The sequence below is a fragment of the Bos javanicus genome, chromosome 1 (assembly GCF_032452875.1).
Source record: "Bos javanicus breed banteng chromosome 1, ARS-OSU_banteng_1.0, whole genome shotgun sequence".
Classification (NCBI taxonomy): domain Eukaryota; kingdom Metazoa; phylum Chordata; class Mammalia; order Artiodactyla; family Bovidae; genus Bos; species Bos javanicus.
Genome location: NC_083868.1, coordinates 71,093,188 through 71,106,091, shown reverse-complemented (window position 1 = coordinate 71,106,091; position 12,904 = coordinate 71,093,188). Strand labels below are relative to the sequence as shown.

The 12,904-nt window shown below is 38.8% G+C and overlaps 1 protein-coding gene across 4 annotated transcripts in view; it reads left to right on the top strand.

Annotated features, from left to right (window-relative positions):
• Positions 1-12,904, top strand: part of PCYT1A (phosphate cytidylyltransferase 1A, choline) — a 49,661-nt gene that overhangs the window by 4,223 nt on the left and 32,534 nt on the right. The window lies entirely within an intron of this gene.

The window sequence follows — 12,904 nt, the reverse complement described above, 5'->3', positions numbered from 1 at the left end:
TCCTAACTCCCTTCCTCTATAATTTAATCAGTAAATTCAGGGAATATACATTTTTACATACTTTATTTTGCAGTATATGCCAGGGCATCATTCTAGAAGGGAAAAAACAACAACAACAACAAAGCAACAGTGAGTCTCTCATACATATTTGGCACTGTGTTAGGTTTGTTTACATACTTTATTAATATAAATAAGTTAATTTCCTATATTTTCCTGTTTGCAGATCATGTAAGTAGATAGATATATAGCAGGATTGGAGGGAGATTTGTTTGTTTTTCTGTCTTTTTTTTCCTCCCTTTCTGTTGGTAACTCTCTTGTTGAAAGTTTAGTTTGAAGCTTTCTGCATTTGGAATAGAATGTCTGTCAGGGGAACCCATGGATTTGCTAGGCTGTTATATCACATTCACAGCTATTTGCAAGCCAGTTTGAAGTGAAGGCTGCTAAAAATAGTGATTTATAATCTTTGCTCTATATTAGAGAACAGAATGAGTGTTATGGCACTTAATAGAAACTGGGTGATTCTGGTTTGTTTGTTTGTTTGGCCCCTAGTCTTAATCTTTTTTGTTCCATGGAACACTTTGGCATTATGGTGAAACCTTGTGGACTCCTTTTTTTGATTAATGTTTTTATATGCAAAAAAGTACATAAATTATAAAGAAAACAAATTGTGTTGATATGTAATCAAAATATTTTTAAATGTGTGAAATAGCACATGTAGGTTTTATTAACACAGTAAATAAACTTTCTGTCTATCAGTGGGTCTTATAACTATGATAATTTTTAAATGATCATGTGTTTAAATAGTATTTCAAGATATTTGTAACAAGTGTAATATCATATGAAAATATCTATGATTTTTATTGGTGACAAAGTCTATTTTACTAAGTCTACTATTACTGTTGTGGCTTACATTCATAATTGAAGGATGGTGGATTTTCCAGAGGCTAGTGAAAATCCCATGGACAGAGGAGCCTGGTGGGCTGCAGTCCATGGGGTCGCTAAGAGTCGAAAACAACTGAGGGACTTCCCTTCCACTTTTCACTTTCATGCATTGGAGAAGGAAATGGCAACCCACTCTAGTGTTCTTGCCTGGAGAATCCCAGGGACAGGGGAGCCTGGTGAGCTGCCGTCTGTGGGGTCGCACAGAGTTGGACACGTCTGAAGCGACTTAGCAGCAGCAGCAGCAGTGAAAATAAAGATATACTTTTTTTAGTCTAAATCCCAGATTCCCTGAATCTGTCATAGACCCTGCCTTAGAGATGTAACCCAGTCTAGGGAGAACAAAATCTAAACACAGGGTTTACACACTGATTCTTTCAGTAGGATAATGGCAGAGCACATTGTTCAACTGTAAGAGCTATTACAAGTTTCTGGTTTTTGTTTTTTTTTTTTTTACAAGTTTCTGTTTTTTAGGAGAGTCTCTGTCCTGAAATCCAACCCTCTGTGGTCAGGCCCAAGCACAAACTTTATTTTGGTCCATGACTAACCCAGAGTCTGACACAGAGTAAGTGCCCACTCAGTGTTTGTTGAATAAGTGTTTCTTTGGAGAAATTAGAGGGAAGAGATCAAGTTCAAAGCTTAGATCTTAGATTGTGGCCATTTACTGATCCTAAATATTGAGGAATAACATTGAGCCCTAACTTATAACTAACTGTCTGTGCAGATAATGTTGTGAAATCACCTTTACATTTAGAATTTCCCAAAGCAGGCATTCTTTTGACTTATTCTATATTGTGTAGTTGGAGAAGGCAATGGCACCCATGCCAGTACTCTTGCCTGGAAAATCCCACGGATGGAGGAGCCTGGTGGGCTGCAGTCAATGGAGTCACGAAGAGTTGGACATGACTGAGCGACTTCCCTTTCACTTTTCACTTTCATGCATTGGAGAAGGAAATGGCAACCCACTCCAGTGTTCTTGCCTGGAGAATCCCAGGGACGGGGGAGCCTGGTGAGCTGCCATCTATGGGGTCGCACAGAGTCGGACATGACTGAAGTGACTTAGCAGCAGCAGCAGCATATGGTGTAGTGATATATACTGGTTAGTGACGTTGTTACTGTTGTAGTTGCTGAGTGATGTCCGACTCTTTGCAATCCCATGGATGTTTTAGCATGCCAGGCTCCTTTGTCTTCCCCTGTCTCCTGGAGTTTCCTCAGATTTATATCTGTGGAGTCAGTGATGCTATCTAGCATCTCATCCACTATTGCCCACTTCTGCCCCTGCCTTCAGTCTTTCCCAGCATCAGGGTCTTTTCCAGTGAGTCAGCTCCTCACGTCAGGTGGCCAAAGTATTGGAGCTTCAGCTTCATCATCAGTCCTTCCAATGACTATTCAGGGTTGATTTCTTTTAGGATTGACTGGTTTGATCTCCCTGCAGTCTAAAGGGACTCTCAAGAGTCTTCTCCAGCACCACAATTCAAAAGCATGTGTTTTTCAATGCTCAGCCTTCTTTATGGTACAATTCTCACATTCGTACAGGATTACTGGAAAAAGCCTTTTAATACTTTAAGTTAGCTTTTCTTCCAAGGAGCAAGCATCTACTAATTTTATGGTTAGTGACATAAATTGCAGTAATCCTGCATCAGAAAGTTATGGTATGCGAGGACTTCCTTGGCTAAGACTCCAAGCTCCCTAATTCAAGGGTCCCAGGTTTGATCCCTGATCAGGAAACTAGATCCCACATACTGCAACTAAGATCTGGTGCAGCCAAATAAATAGTTTGTTGTTTGTTTGTTTTTAAAGAAAGGTATGGTACAGTTTCTTGAAATAATTGTATTTCTAGCACTGTCCTCCACATTAGAACTGTTTACATAATCTAGGTAGAGTTTGCTACCAAATTATTAATAAAACTGATCTTGTTTTCATTTAGAATAGAGTTGGCAAACTTCTTAGGTAAAGGGCCTGATAGTAAATATTCAGCTCTGCGGATCATACAGTCTCTGTTGCAACTACTCAACTCTGCAGTTGTAGCACAAAAATAGCCATAGGCAGTACATAAGTGAATGAGCATGGCTGTGTTTCAGTAAAACTTTAATTATAAAAACAGACTGTGGGCTATTTTTGACTTGTAAGCTGTAGTTTGCTGACCCTTGCTGTAGGAATTCTGCTAGTTCTTGAATCCAGCCCTTCCTCCCACTGTGGGCTAGATATATCCTCCCTCAAGCTTCAAAGATCTTTACACAAAGGGTGATGTGGCTGCACTGTTATCTGTGGGAAGGCCTGAGTGTACAGCAAATGACATGATTAATGCCAGCAGTGTTTGATGCACTTTAACCTAGAAGTTCATAGAGCTTGCCTCTTAGAGCACTACTTTATTAAATTCCACAGTGGTAGAAGCAGATAAAGATAACAAATATGAAGTATGCTTGCTCATTTAGCTTTGGAACTGGGCATTGGTATGCCAGTAGAAAATTGCTGTTATTGTTCAGTCACTCAGTTGTGTCTGACTCTTTGTGACCCCATGGGCTGCAGTGTGCCAGCCTTCCCTGTCCTTCACTATTTCCCAGAGTTTGCTCAAACTCATGTCCATTAAGTCGATGATGCCATCCAACCATCTCATCCTGAGTATAGGGTTGTATTGAGGGAAATTATTGTAGGCCCAGGGATGAGGGGAAGCAGGAATAGAAGGCAAAGGAAAAATTCTTGTCTCCTTTTTTTTTTTTTAATCAGATAGTTCCTATAGTACTCAGTCAAATTTGAGTTAGATTTTTGAAACTTGAAGAGTATATATGATTGCAGCTTTTACTACTCAGGTTGTTGCATAGTTTAAGAAGCAGTGTCCATCTCCTCTTTCACCCTGGGATGCTTAGTAAATCTACCAGCAATAAGGAAGTAGAATAGAAGGGGATTGAGTAGGAGTTTCTAAAACTACACTTCCAGAAGACTTTCATCTTTAAAACACTAGCACATGCATACCAGCACCCAGATATTGTCTCCTTCAAGACATTCATGTTGGAAAAACACTTGATTAGACTTATCCTCCATATCTCCGTCCTGCCACCCCTTCCCGCTGACACACATTTCCACTTCTTTTGTGTGCTTCCTTAATAGCAGAGTTGATCTGTCCAAGCAGGCATCTACTGGAACACTGAGGAACAAGGCTAGCAGTGTGTACTGGGAGGTGAGTCAGCAGAAATGGAGCCAGATTTTGTGAATCTGGGTAAAAATCACAGGAGCAGATACTACATCCTGTATCTTGAAAGCAGTTTGGAGACACTAAGGCACTTACTAGCCAGGGTGGTGGTAGTGTGGGTATTTATGTCCATATTTAGATTCTGTGTTTGAATGGGGAATTTGAGTGACTAAGATGAAGTGACTTATCTAAGGACTGAATATGTAGCAGTGTTGGAAAAATTACAAATGCTGCATTTTAAATGCCAGCTCTATTTTCCTCTTTTTTGTTACAGCTTCTTTTGACAGAGAAGCTTTTGGGAAGGATAAACAGCTAAGGAAATAGGTTTTGGCCTACCCTCTTGGGCTCAAGAGGGAGGCACTGTATTTTGTCTCCAGCTGTTTTCATTCTGACTTAGATGAATTAATATGGGTGGTGTGGCTGGAAACCAGGATCTACCTGCAAATTGTTAGGCAATCTCCTGCTCCCCATCCTCATTTTGCTCTTGTACTGCATTGGCTCTGAGGAGGTGCCGTGTTCCCCCAGCCCTACTACCACTGTCAAGTAGATACTAAGGCAGCCACTGTGTGTGTGTGCTTTCACTCTGGAATGTAGATATTTAAAGTCTCCTTTTCCGGGGATATCACTCACTTTTACTTGAATAGCATTGCTGCTGCTAAGTCACTTCAGTCGTATCCAACTCTATGTGACCCCATAGACGGCAGCCCACCAGGCTCCCCCGTCCCTGGGATTCTCCAGGCAAGAACACTGGAGTGAGTTGCCATTTCCTTCTCCAATGCATGAAAGTGAAAAGTGAAAGGGAAGCCGCTCAGTCGTGTCCCACTCTTCGAAACCCCATGGACTGCAGCCCACCAGGCTCCTCCGTCCATGGGATTTTCCAGGCAAGAGTACTGGAGTGGGGTGCCATTTGATTACAAAGGGGCAGTTATCATAAACAGAGAGTTTGGGAAGTATTGTTCCTCATTGTTGGAGATATTCAGTGATTACTGGGCAGTTGTGAGTATAATTAAGGTGGTATAGTTTTAGGTAAAGCTAAGTTTCAGTATAATGAATTAAAAAGCCAGCATGTATTTGCTACCCTCAGTACACTCTCATCCTCCACATACCTTTTCTCGATATGTTCTGGCAAATTCAATATGTTCTATTGTTCCAATAAAGTTCCAATAAAGTCTATTGGAACTTTAGGGAAACTGGGGGTAATTTTTTTCATCAGTTTAGGCACTAGTTATTAAATTTTTCTATATACTTTCAAGGTGTGTAAGTTAGTAGATATGAGGAACATGGAGATGATCTAAGAGAGCCAGTGAAAAATGAAAAACATGGCAACCTATAAAGTCAAAGTTTAAAAATAGTTTTAGTAATAGTTCTAGAGGAAAGGCATGACAATTAATCTCTTTATAATTTCTAAATTCTTTTAGGCTAATTGTTATGGAATGTCTGGGGTCTTGGTGTTTTCTACCTCCTAAAAAAGTGGAAAGATATAGAAGTATTTTACATTATAAAACAAAAAATATTAGTTGTATTTGTTCTAAATCCAAAGGATCTTTAGCCTTCAGTTTGTCTGATGCATCATCTTCAGTTTAAAGTATAGTGTAGAATACAGGATAGGACACAAAAGTCATCTTTGGGAAATAAAAGAACTATGTGTAAACAGATAAGGAAAAATACTTTTGACAGGATGAGAGCTTTATTTTACCATCTTTGATACACTTCTAAATTGACAAGTATTTGACATCTTTCCATCAAAACAAAATACTGTGTAGTGTTTTTCAAAATTTCAAAGTTTTTTTTTTTAATTTATTCAAATAGTTATTGAGCATCTGCTGTGTGCTAGGGCTTATTGCCAGGTATTGGATGCATCAATTATGATTTTGTGGTTCTAAGTGATAAGAAACCCAGCTTACCTGAGTTTCAGCAAAAAGGGAAGTTCATTGGATGGCAGAATTAGGCAATTCAGGATCTGGCTTCTCTCCATCATCATCATTGCTTTCTCTGTGTTGTCTACTTTGAGAAAGACTCTTCCTGGTTATAGGATGACCGCTAGATTGTCATAGATGGTTCCTAGAGTTGTGTCTCCAGGTTTAAATTCACAAATCTTTGTCCAACCATTCTCATCTGACAAGACCTGGGATTCACTCTGATTGGACTATCTTAGGTCACCTTTCACTTCCTTTCCCACCTGCCTCTTCCCCAGTCTGTGGCCTGGGAGAGTGATGTGCTAATTGGTTCAGGTTAGGCATGTGGTATCTGATGGCATGTGGTATGAAGGGTGAAGATCACACAGGCCAAATGATACTGACTCTCCAAATGAAAATGGTCCCTGTCCAGAGCAGGAGATTGCACAGTGGAAAGACAAACAACATTTGGGAGTTTGTTTTCTAATCTCTCATTTGATCTTTACCATAACTTAGAAATTAAGTACGTTTTATTAGAAAGTTCCTTAATCTCATGAAGAATCTCTTAGGGTCAATGCATTCACCTTAACTTAGAGTTAAGGTACAAGGAGGAGCTAAAAAATTTTTTTTTGGCCAAAGTTTTTTTTTTTTTTGGCCAGGCCACATGATTTGTGGGATTTTAGTTTCTTGACCAGGGATCAAACCTGTGCTCCCTGCAGCAGACGCATGAATCCTAACCACTGAACCGCCAGGAAGTCCCTGGGAGCAGCTAGAATGAACTCCCCTTACAGGTGTTATGATTCCTGTAGTGCATCCTCTACTGTTATACTCTAGCCCAAACCAAAACCTAAGTAGTCTGTCAGTGATATGCCCAGTAAGAAGGAGTTCAGTCTTTATGAAAGGTGAAATTAAATTCCTGCCTGGCACAGTGTAGTGCATGGCCAAGGTGGAAGAAGTGTTTTTGCTTAAATTCAGGTATGACCATTTTGTACACTAGGTAACATAATGTTGTCATTAAGTGCACAGATCTAGAGCCAGAGTGCCTTCGTTCAAATCCTGTTTTTGCCCTGTCCCAGACGCGTCATCTCAGTCAAGTCATTTAACCCAGCTGTGCCTCAATTTCTTCATCTGCAAAATAGAGTTAATAATATTATCTACCTCATAAGATTGTTGTTATTTGATATATACAAAAGGTTTAGGGAGCTCCCTGGTGGTCCACTGGCTTAGACTTCATGCTCCTAATGGAGGGGGCCCAGGTTCAATCCATGGTAAGGGAACATGCTGCAAGAGTTCATAAGCCACAACTAAGAGATCCCACGTGCTGCAGTGGAGATCAAAGATTCTATGTACTGCAACTAAATAAATAAAAAATATTTTAAAGATATATAATATATGCAAAAGGTTTATAACTTTCTGGCACATAGAAAGTACTCTGTGTTAGTTTTGAATGCATGCATGCTAAGTCACTTCCATCATATCCTACTCTTTGTGACCTATGGACCGTATCCCTCCAGGCTCCTCAGTCCATGGGATTCTCCAAGCAAGAATACTGGAGTGTGTTGGCATTCCCTTCTCCAGGGGATTTCCCCAACCCAGGGATCGAACCCATGTCTCTTAGGTCTCCTACATTGGCAGGCGAGTTCTTTACAACTAACGCCACCTGGGAAGTCCGCATTAGCTATAATTTTTATCATCACTATTATCATCATAATCTTTGGGACAGTGATAGAGAAATGTGGATTATGTGATAGTACAATGAAACAGGTTTACGTCTGATTGAATACTGTAATCATTACTGTAATACTGTAATCATTACAGTCTATTACTGTAATCACTAAGAATTCTAAATATATTTTTTATTCTGTTTTCTGAAGGTAAACTCTTGTGTATTTTATATTGTACTAATGTAGAGTATTATGAGTGAATCTCAGTGAGAAAGGGTTCTAGTGGTATGTTACATTGGTATATGGTGACATCTATTCTGATCAGTATTTTCGGTACTAATGTGGATGGAGACATAAAAACCATGCTTTTCAAGTTTATAGATTACATAAAATTGTGACTGCAAAATGATAGATGGCAGTCACAATTTGAAATTATTTTAATAGATTAGAACAAACAGATCAATCAAGATGGACTTTTGTAAAGCAATTATCCTTCAATAAAAAAATTTTTTTAAAGATAGACTTTAACAGGATTATGACCAATAAAATGAATAAGCATATTTCTGTACATTCTTTGCTTGAATGACCTGGTATGCTAAAATGAAATGCCTCCTAAGGTCACCTAGTCCCTTTTCAGATACTCTCATTCCTCAAAAGTATTTTATTATGTTTAGTTAAAATTTGTGTCTCTGCATCTTCCAACTAGTGATTCATTTTCTATTATCTAGAGTGTCACAGAGTAAGTGTCTGCCCTATTCAACATGACAGGCATTCAGATATTTAGAGACAGGTATTAGGTACCTTCTTGTATAGTAAGTACAGTGTCATATTTTACCATATACTATAGTGGTTAAGAATATGTAGTCTGCAGCCAGGCTGACTGAATTTGATTCCTAGCACCACTTACTAGTTGTGTGACTTTTATTTTCTGTACCTCAAATTCAATAGTGATAAAAATAATACATGTATGTCAGAGGGTTGTGAATGTTAAGAGAGTTTTAATATTTTAAGAAATTTTTGACATACAGGTGTTACATAAATGCTGACAGTAGTAGTAATAATATTTTTTTCTTCATCATTGCTTTACATCAGACTCTAGAAGAGTTCTTGCTACAACAATGATTCTTTAATGGGGTAGGGACAGAATGGGGAAGATGCAGTGAGCATACCTCGTTTTATCATAATTTTACATGAAAAGTACACTTTTCACAGTTGTAATCATGGAGAAAAACTTGACAAAATCTTTTGACTATAGAGGATATGTAGGAAATAGACAAAGGCAGATGATGGCAACTACTACTACTATGAAATAATAATAGTAGCTGATGTTTACAAAGTAATGCTCAAAATTCTCCAAGCCAGGCTTCAGCAATATGTGAACCATGAACTTCCAAATGTTCAAGCTGGTTTTAGAAAAGGCAGAGGAACCAGAGATCAAATTGCCAACATCTGCTGGATCATGGAAAAAGCAAGAGAGTTCCAGAAAAACATCTATTTCTGCTTTATTGACTATGCCAAAGCCTTTGACTATGTAGATCACAATAAACTGAGGAAAATTCTGAAAGAGATGGGAATACTAGACTACCTGACCTGCCTCTTGAGAAACCTGTGTGCAGGTCAGGAAGCAACAGTTAGAACTGGACATGGAACAACAGACTGGTTCCAAATAGGAAAAGGAGTACATCAAGGCTGTATATTGTCACCCTACTTATTTAACTTATATGCAGAGTACATCATGAGAAATGCTGAGCTGGATGAAGCACAAGCTGGAATCAAGACTGCCGGGAGAAATATCAATAACCTCAGATATGCAGATGACACCACCCTTATGGCAGAAAGTGAAGAAGAACTAAAGAGCCTCTTGATGAAAGTGAAAGTAGAGAGTGAAAAAGTTGGCTTAAAGCTCAACATTTAGAAAATGAAGATCATGGCATCTGGTCCCATCACTTCCTGGCAAGTGGATGGGGAAACAGTGGAAACAGTGGCTGACCCTATTTTTCTGGGCTCCAAAATCACTGCAGATGGTGATTGCAGCCGTGAAATTAAAAGACGCTTACTCCTTAAAGGAAAGTTATGACCAACCTAGACAGCATATTCAAAAGCAGAGACATTACTTTGCCAACAAAGATCTGTCTAGTCAAGGCTATGGTTTTTCCAGTGGTCATGTATGGATGTGAGAGTTGGACTATAAAGAAAGCTGAGCGCTGAAGAATTGATGCTTTTGAACTGTGGTGTTGGAGAAGATTCTTGAGGGTCCCTTGGGCTGCAAGGAGATCCAGCCAGTCCATCCTAAAGATCAGTCCTGGGTGTTCATTGGAAGGACTGATGTTGAAGCTGTAACTCCAATACTTTGGCCACATGATGTGAAGAACTGACTCATTGGAAAAGACCCTGATGCTGGGAAAGATTGAGGGCAGGAGGAGAAGGGGACGACAGAGGATGAGATGGTTGGATGGTTTCACCGACTCAGTGGACATGGGTTTGGGTGGACTCTGGGAGTTGGTGATGGACAGGGAGGCCTGGAGTGCTGAGGTTCATGGGGTCGCAAAGAGTCAGACACGACTGAGCAACTGAACTGAACTGATGTTTACAAGCACATACTGTGTACACAGACATTGAGCTAAGGCTTTACATAGATTATTCCTTTTAAACCTAATCTGTTAGATGATGAAACTAAGACTTGGAGAGATAAAGAATTTGGCAAAATTTTCATGGCTAGTGATAGAAATGGACTTCATACTTACATAATATAATTTTAGGGTCTCATCTCTTTTTAATTACTGCCGTATGCATACAGTGTAAGGTTAAAGATTTTTACTTTTCTCAAAATGGAACATGAATAAAAAACTATTGAGAAACACTGCCTTAGACATTTGGTTAGAGGTGTTTATATAAGGCAGATGGAGAGATTTTATTGAATGTATTTGCTCAACTGAAATACAGGTAAAATATGTTAGTATTACTATTATTTACCAATGGGCTTTGTAATGTGTCAATACTAATACTAATGGTTGCCTTCATTCTTACTTTGTTCATAAATTTTACATTAGCTTTAAATAACTAGTCAGATATCCTTTCTCCTGCTTCAAGTTCTCTCTCTGATATTTTATGTGTGATTTTTTAAATCTAGTGGAATAGATTCAGTGTCACAGTACATAGTGACCTCAGATATCAGTTTGACTTTAAAATATCTTTAGAACTTCCCTAGTGGTGCATTGGTTATGAATCCACCTGTCAGTGCAGGGGACATGGGTTCGATCCCTGGTCCACGAAGATTCCACGTGCCGCACTCAGGACAACTAAGCCTGTGTGCCACAATCGCTGAGCCCACGTGCTCTAGAGCCCTTGCTCTGCAACAAGAGAAGCCACCACAATGAGAAGCCTGTGTACCACAACTAGAGAAAGCCCTTGCACAGCAACAAAAACCCAGCACAATCAAAAGGAAACCAAAAAAAAGACTGGATGTCTTAAACAACAGAAATTTTTAAATACTTTAAAATCACAATGGCGGTATTTACCTCCTTTGCTTCTTTCTAATGTGGTGATATCTACCATGTGTTTGACTGGTTAAGTTGAATCATACAACTTAATCATACAACATGATTCAGTACTTCAAGAATTAAGCAGTTAAAAGCAAAGCAGAATTTCTGTTATGTATATTTTACCACAATGTAAACAAAACAAACAAACAAAAAGCAAAGCAAAATCAGAGTGGGGAGGGAGAGATGGATTATAAAGTGGTATGAGGAAACGAGAGTGAATGATATGTTTATCTTAATTTTGATGATTTCACAAGGGTATAATGTTGAAACTCATTAAATTATACGCTTTAAGTATACATTTATTGTATGTCAATTATACATCATTCAGTAAAGCTGAAAAAATATAGCCCACATATCCCCTCCACCCCCAACCCCTGCACACACAGAGCAAAGACTTCTGAGAAGTTCCGATAAACATGTCTTTGGATGTGTTAAGTATTTTTCTATTAAACTTTAAGAGATTTTAACTTGAAGTCATGGAAAGTAACTGGTGAGAATACAGCATGACATTTATCCCCTTGATTTATTATGGCATCCTTAAAACTCTACTTTGTAACATGAAGGAAATGTACAGGTGACTTAAATGCCACCTATTTGTAATGTCAGAAGAGAGAGGAACAGAGAAATAAAAAAATTTTTTATTGCTTAAGTTGAAAGCTTGTCAGGAAATCCTAGTAAAACTTTTCCGACAGGAAAGATCTGTACAGCTGGCAAATCAGGCAGCTTTGGAATCAGGCCAATAACCATGTTAGTTCTATTTGATTGGTCCTTGGACCTTGCTACTTTCAGTATCTGACCTTTTTATTTCACTGTTCATTTAGGCTGGTCTGACTTAAGCTTGCAAAAACTTAAGGAACCTATGCTATGGAAAGAATGTTCTTAATTGAAAGAAGAAGCAGCAGTAATGATGAGACAGTTTCTGTTTCTAACAATTTGTGGATTTCTGGGAGACAGCATTCTGGTTTTCCCACTTACTAGCTGTGTGACCTCTGAATAGGTTGCTTAACCTCCCTGATCCTTAGTTTTCTCACTTGTATATTGGAACTAAAAATACCTGCTTCTCAGGTTATATGGGTTAAATGAGAATAATGTATATAAAGTACCCAGCACAGTGCCTGTCACTGGTAATATTGAAGAAAAATAGTCATTATTATGATTGTTACTGTTACTATCTTACCTCCTTGCAACACATTTAGATTGCTAACACATACTTCTTAGAATATATGTATCATCTACACTGATTCAGAGTTAGGAAGGAGAGAGAATCTATTTTTAGAGATCCCAAAAGACAACCTTTGATGAGGGCCTGTCTGTTTAGAAAATGATTATTGGACATTAAAAAAAAATACATTTATTAGGCTTATATTAGGTCTTAGTTGTGGCATGCGGGGTCTTCGTTGCAGTCCGTGGGCTTCTCTTGTTGAGGCCCTTGGCCTTAGTAGTTGGCTGCTCCAGCTTAGTTGCCCCGTGGCATGTGCGATCTTAATTCCCCAACCAGAGATCAAACACTCTTCCCCTCCATTGGAAGGCGGATTCTTAAGCACTGGACCACTAGGCAAGTCCCCAAGCATGTTTAAAAGTAAACTTTTTACCTTGAAAAAAAAAAGTAAAACTTTCAAAAAAGGAATATTAAAATGAAGCCCTTTATGACCCACTAAGTTTCATTTGGGCTTC